Below are 12,458 nucleotides of genomic sequence, written 5' to 3'. Positions count from 1 at the left end.
GTCCTAACCCTCTCCGTCCTAACCCTCTCCGTTCTAACCCTCTCCGTCCTAACCCTCTCCGTCCTAACCCTCTCCGTCCTAACCCTCTCCGTTCTAACCCTCTCCGTCCTAACCCTCTCCATCCTAACCCTCTCCGTCCTAACCCTGTCAGTCCTAACCCTCTCCGTCCTAACCCTCTCCGTCCTAAACCTCTCCGTCCTAACCCTCTCCGTCCTAACCCTCTCCGTCCTAACCCTCTCCGTCCTAACCCTGTCAGTCCTTACCCTCTCCGTCCTAACCCTCTCCGTCCTAACCCTCTCCGTCCTAACCCTCTCAGTCCTAACCCTCTCCGTCCTAACCCTCTCCGTCCTAACCCTCTCCGTCCTAACCCTGTCAGTCCTAACCCTCTCCGTCCTAACCCTCTCCGTCCTAACCCTCTCCGTCCTAACCCTCTCCGTCCTAACCCTCTCCGTCCTAACCCTCTCCGTCCTAACCCTGTCAGTCCTAACCCTCTCCGTCCTAACCCTCTCCGTCCTAACCCTCTCCGTCCTAACCCTGTCAGTCCTAACCCTCTCCGTCCTAACCCTCTCCATCCTAACCCTCTCCGTCCTAACCCTCTCCGTCCTAACCCTCTCAGTCCTAACCCTCTCCGTCCTAACCCTCTCCGTCCTAACCCTCTCCGTCCTAACCCTGTCAGTCCTAACCCTGTCAGTCCTAACCCTTTCCGTCCTAACCCTCTCCGTCCTAACCCTCTCCGTCCTAACCCTGTCAGTCCTAACCCTGTCAGTCCTTACCCTCTCCGTCCTAACCCTCTCCGTCCTAACCCTCTCCATCCTAACCCTGTCAGTCCTAACCCTCTCCGTCCTAACCCTCTCCATCCTAACCCTGTCAGTCCTAACCCTCTCCGTCCTAACCCTCTCCGTCCTAACCCTCTCCGTCCTAACCCTGTCAGTCCTAACCCTCTCCGTCCTAACCCTCTCCGTCCTAACCCTCTCCGTCCTAACCCTCTCCGTTCTAACCCTCTACGTCCTAACCCTCTCCGTCCTAACCCTCTCCGTCCTAACCCTCTCCGTTCTAACCCTCTCCGTCCTAACCCTCTCCATCCTAACCCTCTCCGTCCTAACCCTGTCAGTCCTAACCCTCTCCGTCCTAACCCTCTCCGTCCTAAACCTCTCCGTCCTAACCCTCTCCGTCCTAACCCTCTCCGTCCTAACCCTCTCCGTCCTAACCCTCTCCGTCCTAACCCTGTCAGTCCTTACCCTCTCCGTCCTAACCCTCTCCGTCCTAACCCTCTCCGTCCTAACCCTCTCAGTCCTAACCCTCTCCGTCCTAACCCTCTCCGTCCTAACCCTCTCCGTCCTAACCCTGTCAGTCCTAACCCTCTCCGTCCTAACCCTCTCCGTCCTAACCCTCTCCGTCCTAACCCTGTCAGTCCTAACCCTCTCCGTCCTAACCCTGTCAGTCCTAACCCTCTCCGTCCTAACCCTCTCCGTCCTAACCCTCTCCGTCCTAACCCTCTCCATCCTAACCCTGTCAGTCCTAACCCTCTCCGTCCTAACCCTCTCCATCCTAACCCTGTCAGTCCTAACCCTCTCCGTCCTAACCCTCTCCGTCCTAACCCTCTCCGTCCTAACCCTGTCAGTCCTAACCCTCTCCGTCCTAACCCTCTCCGTCCTAACCCTCTCCGTCCTAACCCTCTCCGTTCTAACCCTCTCCGTCCTAACCCTCTCCGTCCTAACCCTCTCCGTCCTAACCCTCTCCGTTCTAACCCTCTCCGTCCTAACCCTCTCCATCCTAACCCTCTCCGTCCTAACCCTGTCAGTCCTAACCCTCTCCGTCCTAACCCTCTCCGTCCTAACCCTCTCCGTCCTAACCCTGTCAGTCCTAACCCTCTCCGTCCTAACCCTCTCCATCCTAACCCTGTCAGTCCTAACCCTCTCCGTCCTAACCCTCTCCGTCCTAACCCTCTCCGTCCTAACCCTGTCAGTCCTAACCCTCTCCGTCCTAACCCTCTCCGTCCTAACCCTCTCAGTCCTAACCCTCTCCGTCCTAACCCTCTCCGTCCTAACCTTCTCCGTCCTAACCCTGTCAGTCCTAACCCTCTCCGTCCTAACCCTCTCTGTCCTAACCCTCTCAGTCCTAACCCTCTCCGTCCTAACCCTCTCCGTCCTAACCTTCTCCGTCCTAACCCTGTCAGTCCTAACCTTCTCCGTCCTAACCCTCTCCGTCCTAACCCTGTCAGTCCTAACCCTCTCCGTCCTAACCCTCTCCGTCCTAACCCTCTCCGTCCTAACCCTGTCAGTCCTAACCCTCTCCGTCCTAACCCTCTCCGTCCTAACCCTCTCCGTCCTAACCCTCTCCGTTCTAACCCTCTCCGTCCTAACCCTCTCCGTCCTAACCCTCTCCGTCCTAACCCTCTCCGTTCTAACCCTCTCCGTCCTAACCCTCTCCATCCTAACCCTCTCCGTCCTAACCCTGTCAGTCCTAACCCTCTCCGTCCTAACCCTCTCCGTCCTAAACCTCTCCGTCCTAACCCTCTCCGTCCTAACCCTCTCCGTCCTAACCCTGTCAGTCCTTACCCTCTCCGTCCTAACCCTCTCCGTCCTAACCCTCTCCATCCTAACCCTGTCAGTCCTAACCCTCTCCGTCCTAACCCTCTCCATCCTAACCCTGTCAGTCCTAACCCTCTCCGTCCTAACCCTCTCCGTCCTAACCCTCTCCGTCCTAACCCTGTCAGTCCTAACCCTCTCCGTCCTAACCCTCTCCGTCCTAACCCTCTCCGTCCTAACCCTCTCCGTTCTAACCCTCTCCGTCCTAACCCTCTCCGTCCTAACCCTCTCCGTCCTAACCCTCTCCGTTCTAACCCTCTCCGTCCTAACCCTCTCCATCCTAACCCTCTCCGTCCTAACCCTGTCAGTCCTAACCCTCTCCGTCCTAACCCTCTCCGTCCTAAACCTCTCCGTCCTAACCCTCTCCGTCCTAACCCTCTCCGTCCTAACCCTCTCCGTCCTAACCCTGTCAGTCCTTACCCTCTCCGTCCTAACCCTCTCCGTCCTAACCCTCTCCGTCCTAACCCTCTCAGTCCTAACCCTCTCCGTCCTAACCCTCTCCGTCCTAACCCTCTCCGTCCTAACCCTGTCAGTCCTAACCCTCTCCGTCCTAACCCTCTCCGTCCTAACCCTCTCCGTCCTAACCCTCTCCGTCCTAACCCTGTCAGTCCTAACCCTCTCCGTCCTAACCCTGTCAGTCCTAACCCTCTCCGTCCTAACCCTCTCCGTCCTAACCCTCTCCGTCCTAACCCTCTCCATCCTAACCCTGTCAGTCCTAACCCTCTCCGTCCTAACCCTCTCCATCCTAACCCTGTCAGTCCTAACCCTCTCCGTCCTAACCCTCTCCGTCCTAACCCTCTCCGTCCTAACCCTGTCAGTCCTAACCCTTTCCGTCCTAACCCTCTCCGTCCTAACCCTCTCCGTCCTAACCCTCTCCGTTCTAACCCTCTCCGTCCTAACCCTCTCCGTCCTAACCCTCTCCGTCCTAACCCTCTCCGTTCTAACCCTCTCCGTCCTAACCCTCTCCATCCTAACCCTCTCCGTCCTAACCCTGTCAGTCCTAACCCTCTCCGTCCTAACCCTCTCCGTCCTAAAACTCTCCGTCCTAACCCTCTCCGTCCTAACCCTCTCCGTCCTAACCCTCGCCGTCCTAACCCTCTCCGTCCTAACCCTGTCAGTCCTTACCCTCTCCGTCCTAACCCTCTCCGTCCTAACCCTCTCCGTCCTAACCCTCTCAGTCCTAACCCTCTCCGTCCTAACCCTCTCCGTCCTAACCCTCTCCGTCCTAACCCTGTCAGTCCTAACCCTCTCCGTCCTAACCCTCTCCGTCCTAACCCTCTCCGTCCTAACCCTCTCCGTCCTAACCCTCTCCGTCCTAACCCTGTCAGTCCTAACCCTCTCCGTCCTAACCCTCTCCGTCCTAACCCTCTCCGTCCTAACCCTGTCAATCCTAACCCTCTCCGTCCTAACCCTCTCCATCCTAACCCTCTCCGTCCTAACCCTCTCCGTCCTAACCCTCTCAGTCCTAACCCTCTCCGTCCTAACCCTCTCCGTCCTAACCCTCTCCGTCCTAACCCTGTCAGTCCTAACCCTGTCAGTCCTAACCCTTTCCGTCCTAACCCTCTCCGTCCTAACCCTCTCCGTCCTAACCCTGTCAGTCCTAACCCTCTCCGTCCTAACCCTCTCCGTCCTAACCCTCTCCGTCCTAACCCTCTCAGTCCTAACCCTCTCCGTCCTAACCCTCTCCGTCCTAACCCTGTCAGTCCTAACCCTCTCCGTCCTAACCCTCTCCGTCCTAACCCTCTCCGTCCTAACCCTGTCAGTCCTAACCCTCTCCGTCCTAACCCTCTCCATCCTAACCCTGTCAGTCCTAACCCTCTCCGTCCTAACCCTCTCCGTCCTAACCCTCTCCGTCCTAACCCTGTCAGTCCTAACCCTCTCCGTCCTAACCCTCTCTGTCCTAACCCTCTCAGTCCTAACCCTCTCCGTCCTAACCCTCTCCGTCCTAACCTTCTCCGTCCTAACCCTGTCAGTCCTAACCCTCTCCGTCCTAACCCTCTCTGTCCTAACCCTCTCAGTCCTAACCCTCTCCGTCCTAACCCTCTCCGTCCTAACCTTCTCCGTCCTAACCCTGTCAGTCCTAACCTTCTCCGTCCTAACCCTCTCCGTCCTAACCCTGTCAGTCCTAACCCTCTCCGTCCTAACCCTCTCCGTCCTAACCCTCTCCGTCCTAACCCTCTCCGTCCTAACCCTCTCCGTCCTAACCCTGTCAGTCCTAACCCTCTCCGTCCTAACCCTCTCCGTCCTAACCTTCTCCGTCCTAACCCTCTCCGTCCTAACCCTCTCCGTCCTAACCCTCTCCGTCCTAACCCTGTCAGTCCTAACCCTCTCCGTCCTAATCCTCTCCGTCCTAACCCTCTCCGTCCTAACCCTCTCCGTCCTAACCCTCTCCGTCCTAACCCTGTCAGTCCTAACCCTCTCCGTCCTAACCTTCTCCGTCCTAACCCTGTCAGTCCTAACCCTCTCCGTCCTAACCCTCTCCGTCCTAACCCTCTCCGTCCTAACCCTGTCAGTCCTAACCCTCTCCGTCCTAACCCTGTCAGTCCTAACCCTGTCAGTCCTAACCCTCTCCGTCCTAACCCTCTCCGTCCTAACCCTCTCCGTCCTAACCCTCTCCGTCCTAACCCTCTCCGTCCTAACCCTCTCCGTCCTAACCCTGTCAGTCCTAACCCTCTCCGTCCTAACCCTCTCCGTCCTAACCCTCTCCGTCCTAACCCTCTCCGTCCTAACCCTCTCCGTCCTAACCCTGTCAGTCCTAACCCTCTCCGTCCTAACCCTGTCAGTCCTAACCCTCTCCGTCCTAACCCTGTCAGTCCTAACCCTCTCCGTCCTAACCCTCTCCGTCCTAACCCTCTTCGTTCTAACCCTGTCAGTCCAAAACCCCAGCAAAAATCAGCTTTTAATTTATCTGACTTTAATTTATCTGCATGTCCAGCCCTTATAATTTAGCCTCACGAAGTGTTTTACCATTTTATTTTCAGGACAACTAGGGCTACAAGAATAAGACTAAACAATTTGACCAACAGTTGCATTCATGAGTTTTATTGGCAAATGTCAATAAAGGAAATGTCAGCCAAAGCAAAAACCTGACGAAATTGAATTTATAGGAATGCTGTAAGTACAGAAATTGCTCACTGGGAAATTAACATTACATTAGTCAGTGACAACTGTGTGGAGATTGGATTTTGTGACAGCAACTACCGAATCAAAATCGAATAAAATTGTATTGGTGGCATCCACATATTTAGCAGATGTTATTGCGGGTGTGTGAAATGCTTGTGTTCCTAGCTCCAACAGTGCAGTAATATCTAACAATTCACAACAATACATAAAAAACTAAAAGTAGAGTATGGAATTATGAAATACAGTGCATTCGGAAAGTATTCAGACCCCTCGACTTTTTCCACATTTTGTTACGTTACAGCCTTATTCTAAAATTGATTAAATCGTTTTTTCCATCATCAATCTACACACAATACCCCATAATGACAAAAATAAACAGTTTTTTTGGAAATCTTTGCAAATTTATAAAGAAACCCACCCTGAAATATCGCATTTACATAAGTATTCAGACCCTTTACTCAGTACTTTGTTGAAGCACCTTTGGCAGCGATTACATCCTCGAGTCTTCTTGGGTATGACACTACAAGCTTGGCACACCTGTATTTGGGGAGTTTCTCCCATTCTTCTCTGCAGATCCTCTCAAGCTCTGTAAGGTTGGATGGGGAGCGTCACTACACAGCTATTTTCAGGTCTCTCCAGAGATGTTCAATCGGGTTCAAGTTCGGGCTCTGGCTGGGCCACACATGGACATTCAGAGACTTGTCCCGAAGCCACTCCTGCGTTGTCTTGGCTGTGTGCTTAGGATCATTGTCCTGTTGGAAGGGGACCCTAGTACACAACGCTGTGTACTACTCCCTTCACAGAACAGCGCAAACTGGCTCTAACCAGAATAGAAAGAGGAGTGGGAGACCCCGGTGCACAGCTGAGCAAGAGGACAAATACATTAGAGTGTCTAGTTTGAGAAACAGATGCCTCACAGGTCCTCAACTGGCAGCTTCATTAAATAGTACCCGCAAAACACCAGTCTCAACGTCAACAGTGAAGAGGCGACTCCGGGATGCTGACCTTCTAGGCAGAGTTGCAAAGAAAAAGCCATATCTCAGACTGGCCAATAAAAAAAAAGATTAAAGATGGGCAAAAGAACACAGACACTGGACAGAGGAAGATTGGAAACAAGTGTTATGGACAGACAATTCGAAGTTTGAGGTGTTCGGATCACAAAGAAGAACATTTGTGAGACGCAGACCAAATGAAAAGATGCTGGAGGAGTGCTTGATGCCATCTGTCAAGCATGGTGGAGGCAATGTGATGGTCTGGGGGTGCTTTGGTGGTGGTAAAGTGCGAGACTTGTACAGGGTAAAAGGGATCTTGAAGAAGGAAAGCTATCACTCCATTTTGCAATGTCCTTGATAATCTTTTTGGCCTTCCTGTGACATCGGGTGCTGTAGGTGTCCTGGAGGGCAGGCAGTGTGCCCCCGGTAATGCCTTGGGCACCACCCTCTGGAGAGCCTTCCGGTTGCGGGCGGTGCAGATGCCCTACCAGGCGGTGATACAGCCTGACAGAATGCTCTCAATGGTGCATCTGTAAAAGTTTGTGAGGGTCTCAGGGGCCAAGCCAAATTTCTTCATCCTCCTGAGGTTGAAGAGGGGCTGTTGCGCCTTCTTCACCACACTGTTTGTGTGGGTGGACCATTTCAGTTCGTCAGTGATGTGTACACGCTGAGGAACTTGAAGCTTTTCACCTTCTCTATTACAGCCCCCTCGATGTGGATAGGGGTGTTCTCCCTCTGCTGTCTCCTGAAGTCCACGATCAGCTCCTTCGTTTTGTTGAGGGAGGGGTTATTTACCTGGCCTACCTCCTCCCTGTAGGCTGTCTCGTCATTGTTGGTGATCAGGCCTACTACTGTTGTGTCGTCTGCAAACTTGATGATTGAGTTGGAGGCGTGCGTGGCCACTCAGTCATGGGTGAACAGGGAGTACAGGAGTGGGCTGAGCACGCAACCCTTGTGGGTCCCCTGTGTTGAGGATCAGCGTAGTGGAGGTGATGTTTCCTACCTTCACCACCAGGGGGCGGCCCGCCAGGAAGTCCAGGACCCAGTTGCACTGGGTGGTTATTACAGCATTATAGACACTACGTCCTTGGATTTCCTATGATTTTCTACGTAGAAGAACCCCTTACCTTTCTTACGACTCTTCTGTAGCGTGTGTGAGCGTCATAGAGCAAAACATGTTACATGTGCGTGTTCGAGAGAGTCATCTTTTCATAGCTAGCTTCGTAGCGCAAACCATACGGACTCTACAAATGTTTTTTAAATAAAAAAATGGCCCCGGGCCCCTTCGGGATCCGCCCTTGTCTCACAAACACCACTCTAGCTCAGCCGCCGTGAATCAATAATGGTTGGTATCTACGGATGCAGAAGGAATAGACAAATCCAATGGTAGATGTCCAAAACGTGTCGACATTACGGTGGGACTCATTGGGTTAATATCGCTCATTTGGAATAACTTGTTATTTTGACAACCGTTTTCCCTCCCTGGGTGACTCATTCTGAAGTTTTATCCTCTTTTGGTAATGTCATCTGCTGTTAGGGTTACGGTAATGTCATCTGCTATAAGGGTCAAGGTAATGTCATCCGCTATAAGGGTCAAGGTAATGTCATCCGCTATAAGGGTTAGGGTAATGTCATCCGCTATAAGGGTTAGGGTAATGTCATCCGATATAAGGGTTAGGGTAATGTAATCTGCTATCATGGTTAGGGTAATGTAATCTGCTAAAAGGGTTAAGGTAATGTAATCCGCTATAAGGGTTAGGGTCAGGATAATGTAATCTGCTAAAAGGGTTAAGGTAATGTAATCCGCTATAAGGGTTAGGGTCAGGATAATGTAATCTGCTATAAGGGTTAGGGTAATGTAATCTGCTATAAGGGTTAGGGTAATGTCATCCGCTATAAGGGTTAGGGTAATGTAATCTGCTATCATGGTTAGGGTAATGTAATCTGCTATAAGGGTTAGGGTAATGTCATCCGCTATAAGGGTCAGGATAATGTAATCTGCTATAAGGGTTAGGGTTTGGGTAATGTAATCTGCTATAAGGGTTAGGGTAATGTCATCCGCTACAAGGGTTAGGGGTAGGATAATGTAATTTGCTATAAGGGTTAGGGCAATGCCATCCGCTATAAGGGTTAGGGTAATGTCATCCGCTACAAGGGTTAGGGCTAGGATAATGTAATCTGCTATAAGGGTTAGGGCAATGTCATCCGCTATAAGGGTTAGGGTAATGTCATCCGCTACAAGGGTTAGGGTAATGTCATCCGCTATAAGGGTTACGGTAATGTCATCCGCTATAAGGGTTAAGGTAATGTCATCCGCTATAAGGGTTAAGGTAATGTCATCCGCTACAAGGGTTAGGGTAATGTCATCTGCTATAAGGGTTAGGGTAATGTAATCCGCTACAAGGGTTAGGGTAATGTCATCTGCTATAAGGGTTAAGGTAATGTCATCCGCTACAAGGGTTAGGGTAATGTCATCTGCTATAAGGGTTAGGGTAATGTCATCCGCTATAAGGGTTAGGGTAATGTCATCTGCTATAAGGGTTAGGGTAATGTCATCCGCTACAAGGGTTAGGGTAATGTCATCTGCTATAAGGGTTAAGGTAATGTCATCCGCTACAAGGGTTAGGGTAATGTCATCCGCTATAAGGGTTAGGGTAATGTCATCCGCTATAAGGGTTAGGGTAATGTCATCCGCTATAAGGGTTAGGGTAATGTCATGCGCTACAAGGGTTAGGGTAATGTCATCCGCTATAAGGGTTAGGGTAATGTCATCCGCTATAAGGGTTATGGTAATGTCATCCGCTGTAAGGGTTAGGGTAATGTCATCCGCTATAAGGGTTAGGGTAATGTCATCCGCTGTAAGGGTTAGGGTAATGTCATCCGCTATAAGGGTTAGGGTAATGTCATCCGCTATAAGGGTTAAGGTAATGTCATCCGCTGTAAGGGTTAGGGTAATGTCATCCGCTATAAGGGTTAAGGTAATGTCATCTGCTATAAGGGTTAGGGTAATGTCATCCGCTATAAGGGTTAGGGTAATGTCATCCGCTATAAGGGTTAAGGTAATGTCATCTGCTATAAGGGTTAGGGTAATGTCATCCGCTATAAGGGTTAGGGTAATGTCATCCGCTATAAGGGTTAGGGTAATGTCATCCGCTACAGTGATTAAATTGCCAGACTTGAGGGTGGATCCTTCCTTCCTTCCTTCCTTTTTCCTCATAAAGTAGTTATATTTTCTAGTTGGAGAAATTAACCTTGACATCATTACTTTAACGATTATTGAGTCCTATAACGTTCACTACATTTCACAAATCATCTCTTTCACTGTGAATCAATCACAGTGTTACCACATAATCACAGTGTTACCACATAATCACAGTGTTACCACATAATCACAGTGTTACCACATAATCACAGTGTTACCACACAATCACAGTGTTACCACACAATCACAGTGTTACCACACAATCACAGTGTTACCACATAATCACAGTGTTACCACATAATCACAGTGTTACCACATAATCACAGTGTTACCACATAATCACAGTGTTACCACATAATCACAGTGTTACCATATAATCACAGTGTTACCATATAATCACAGTGTTACCACATAATCACAGTGTTACCACATAATTAAAAATTACAAGAATTTTTAAAGGGGTTCTATATGTCTGTCAGCAGATAGGCGTGTAACATTGCCTTTGTGGTGTTGTTTTAATTCACTACAGTCCGACAGGCTGACAGGTCCCAAATGGCACCCTATTCCCTATATAGTGCACTACTTTAGACCAGAGAATGGCACCCTATTCCCTACATAGTGCACTACTTTAGACCAGAGAATGACACCCTATTCCCTATATAGTGCACTACTTTAGACCAGAGAATGACACCCTATTCCCTATATAGTGCACTACTTTAGACCAGAGAATGGCACCCTATTCCCTACATAGTGCACTACTTTAGACCAGAGAATGGCACCCTATTCCCTATACAGTGCACTACTTTAGACCAGAGAATGGCACCCTATTCCCTATATAGTGCACTACTTTAGACCAGAGAATGGCACCCTATTCCCTATATAGTGCACTACTTTAGACCAGAGAATGGCACCCTATTCCCTACATAGTGCACTACTTTAGACCAGAGAATGACACCCTATTCCCTACATAGTGCACTACTTTTGACCAGGACCCATAAGGTAAAATATAAGGAATAGAGTGCCATTTGAGATGCTGCCTTGGTCACGTTGTCTTAGTGGTGTGGCTATAATTCACAGCAGCCCCTTCATCAGTGTGACATCATCTCCTTAGAAACGGTTTGGTTAACGTGGATCCTTCTGGAAACAAATCACATTAGAGAGAGTGATTGATCAAAGCCATATGACTTTAGCTAGCATGAATAGAGAGGGGATGATTTGCTCACTGATTTCTAATACAAATCTGTTGTCTGTAGCAGAATCAAATGGATATTATGCACTCTTCTTCCAAATCAAAGATAGAAACTGCCTTGAGATTTTGGTATTTGGGGTATTTTATTAGGATCCCCATTAGCTATTGAGAAAGCAGCAGCTACTCTTCCTGGGGTCCACACAAAACATGAAACATGACATAATACAGAACATTAATAGACAAGAACAGCTCAAGGACAGAAATACATCAATCAAGATTTATACATCAATATTCCAATGAAGTAGTACCTGAATACTGTGTGTAGTGTAATACTGTGGGGTATAATAATGTAATACTGTGTAGTGTAATACTGTGTAGTGTAATACTGTAATACTGTGTAGTGTAATACTGTGTAGTGTAATACCGTAATACTGTGTAGTGTAATACTGTGTAGTGTAATACTGTAATACTGTGTAGTGTAATACTGTGTATTGTAATACTGTGTAGTGTAATACTGCGTGTAGTGTAATACTGTGTAGTGTAATACTGTAATACTGTGTAGTGTAATACTGTAATACTGTGTAGTGTAATACTGTGTAGTGTAATACTGTGTAGTGTAATACTGTGTGTAGTGTAATACTGTGTAGTGTAATACTGTAATACTGTGTAGTGTAATACTGTGTAGTGTAATACTGTGTAGTGTAATACTGTAATACTGTGTAGTGTAATACTGTGTAGTGTAATACTGTGTAGTGTAATACTGTGTAGTGTAATACTGTGTGTAGTGTAATACTGTGTAGTGTAATACTGTAATACTGTGTAGTGTAATACTGTGTAGTGTAATACTGTGTAGTGTAATACTGTAATACTGTGTAGTGTAATACTGTGTAGTGTAATACTGTGTAGTGTAATACTGTAATACTGTGTAGTGTAATACTGTGTAGTGTAATACTGTGTAGTGTAATACTGTGTAGTGTAATACTGTAATACTGTGTACTGTAATACTGTGTACTGTAATACTGTGTAGTGTAATACTGTGTGTAGTGTAATACTGTGTAGTGTAATACTGTAATACTGTGTACTGTAATACTGTGTACTGTAATACTGTGTAGTGTAATACTGTGTGTAGTGTAATACTGTGTAGTGTAATACTGTAATACTGTTTAGTGTAATACTGTGTAGTGTAATACTGTGTAGTGTAATACTGTAATACTGTGTAGTGTAATACTGTGTAGTGTAATACTGTGTAGTGTAATACTGTAATACTGTGTAGTGTAATACTGTGTAGTGTAATACTGTGTAGTGTAATACTGTGTAGTGTAATACTGTGTAGTGTAATACTGTAATACTGTGTACTGTAATAC

This window comes from Coregonus lavaretus (assembly GCF_964263955.1).
Source record: "Coregonus lavaretus genome assembly, contig: HAP1_SCAFFOLD_1190, whole genome shotgun sequence".
Lineage (NCBI taxonomy): Eukaryota > Metazoa > Chordata > Actinopteri > Salmoniformes > Salmonidae > Coregonus > Coregonus lavaretus.
Note: the sequence above shows the minus strand (reverse complement) of the source record.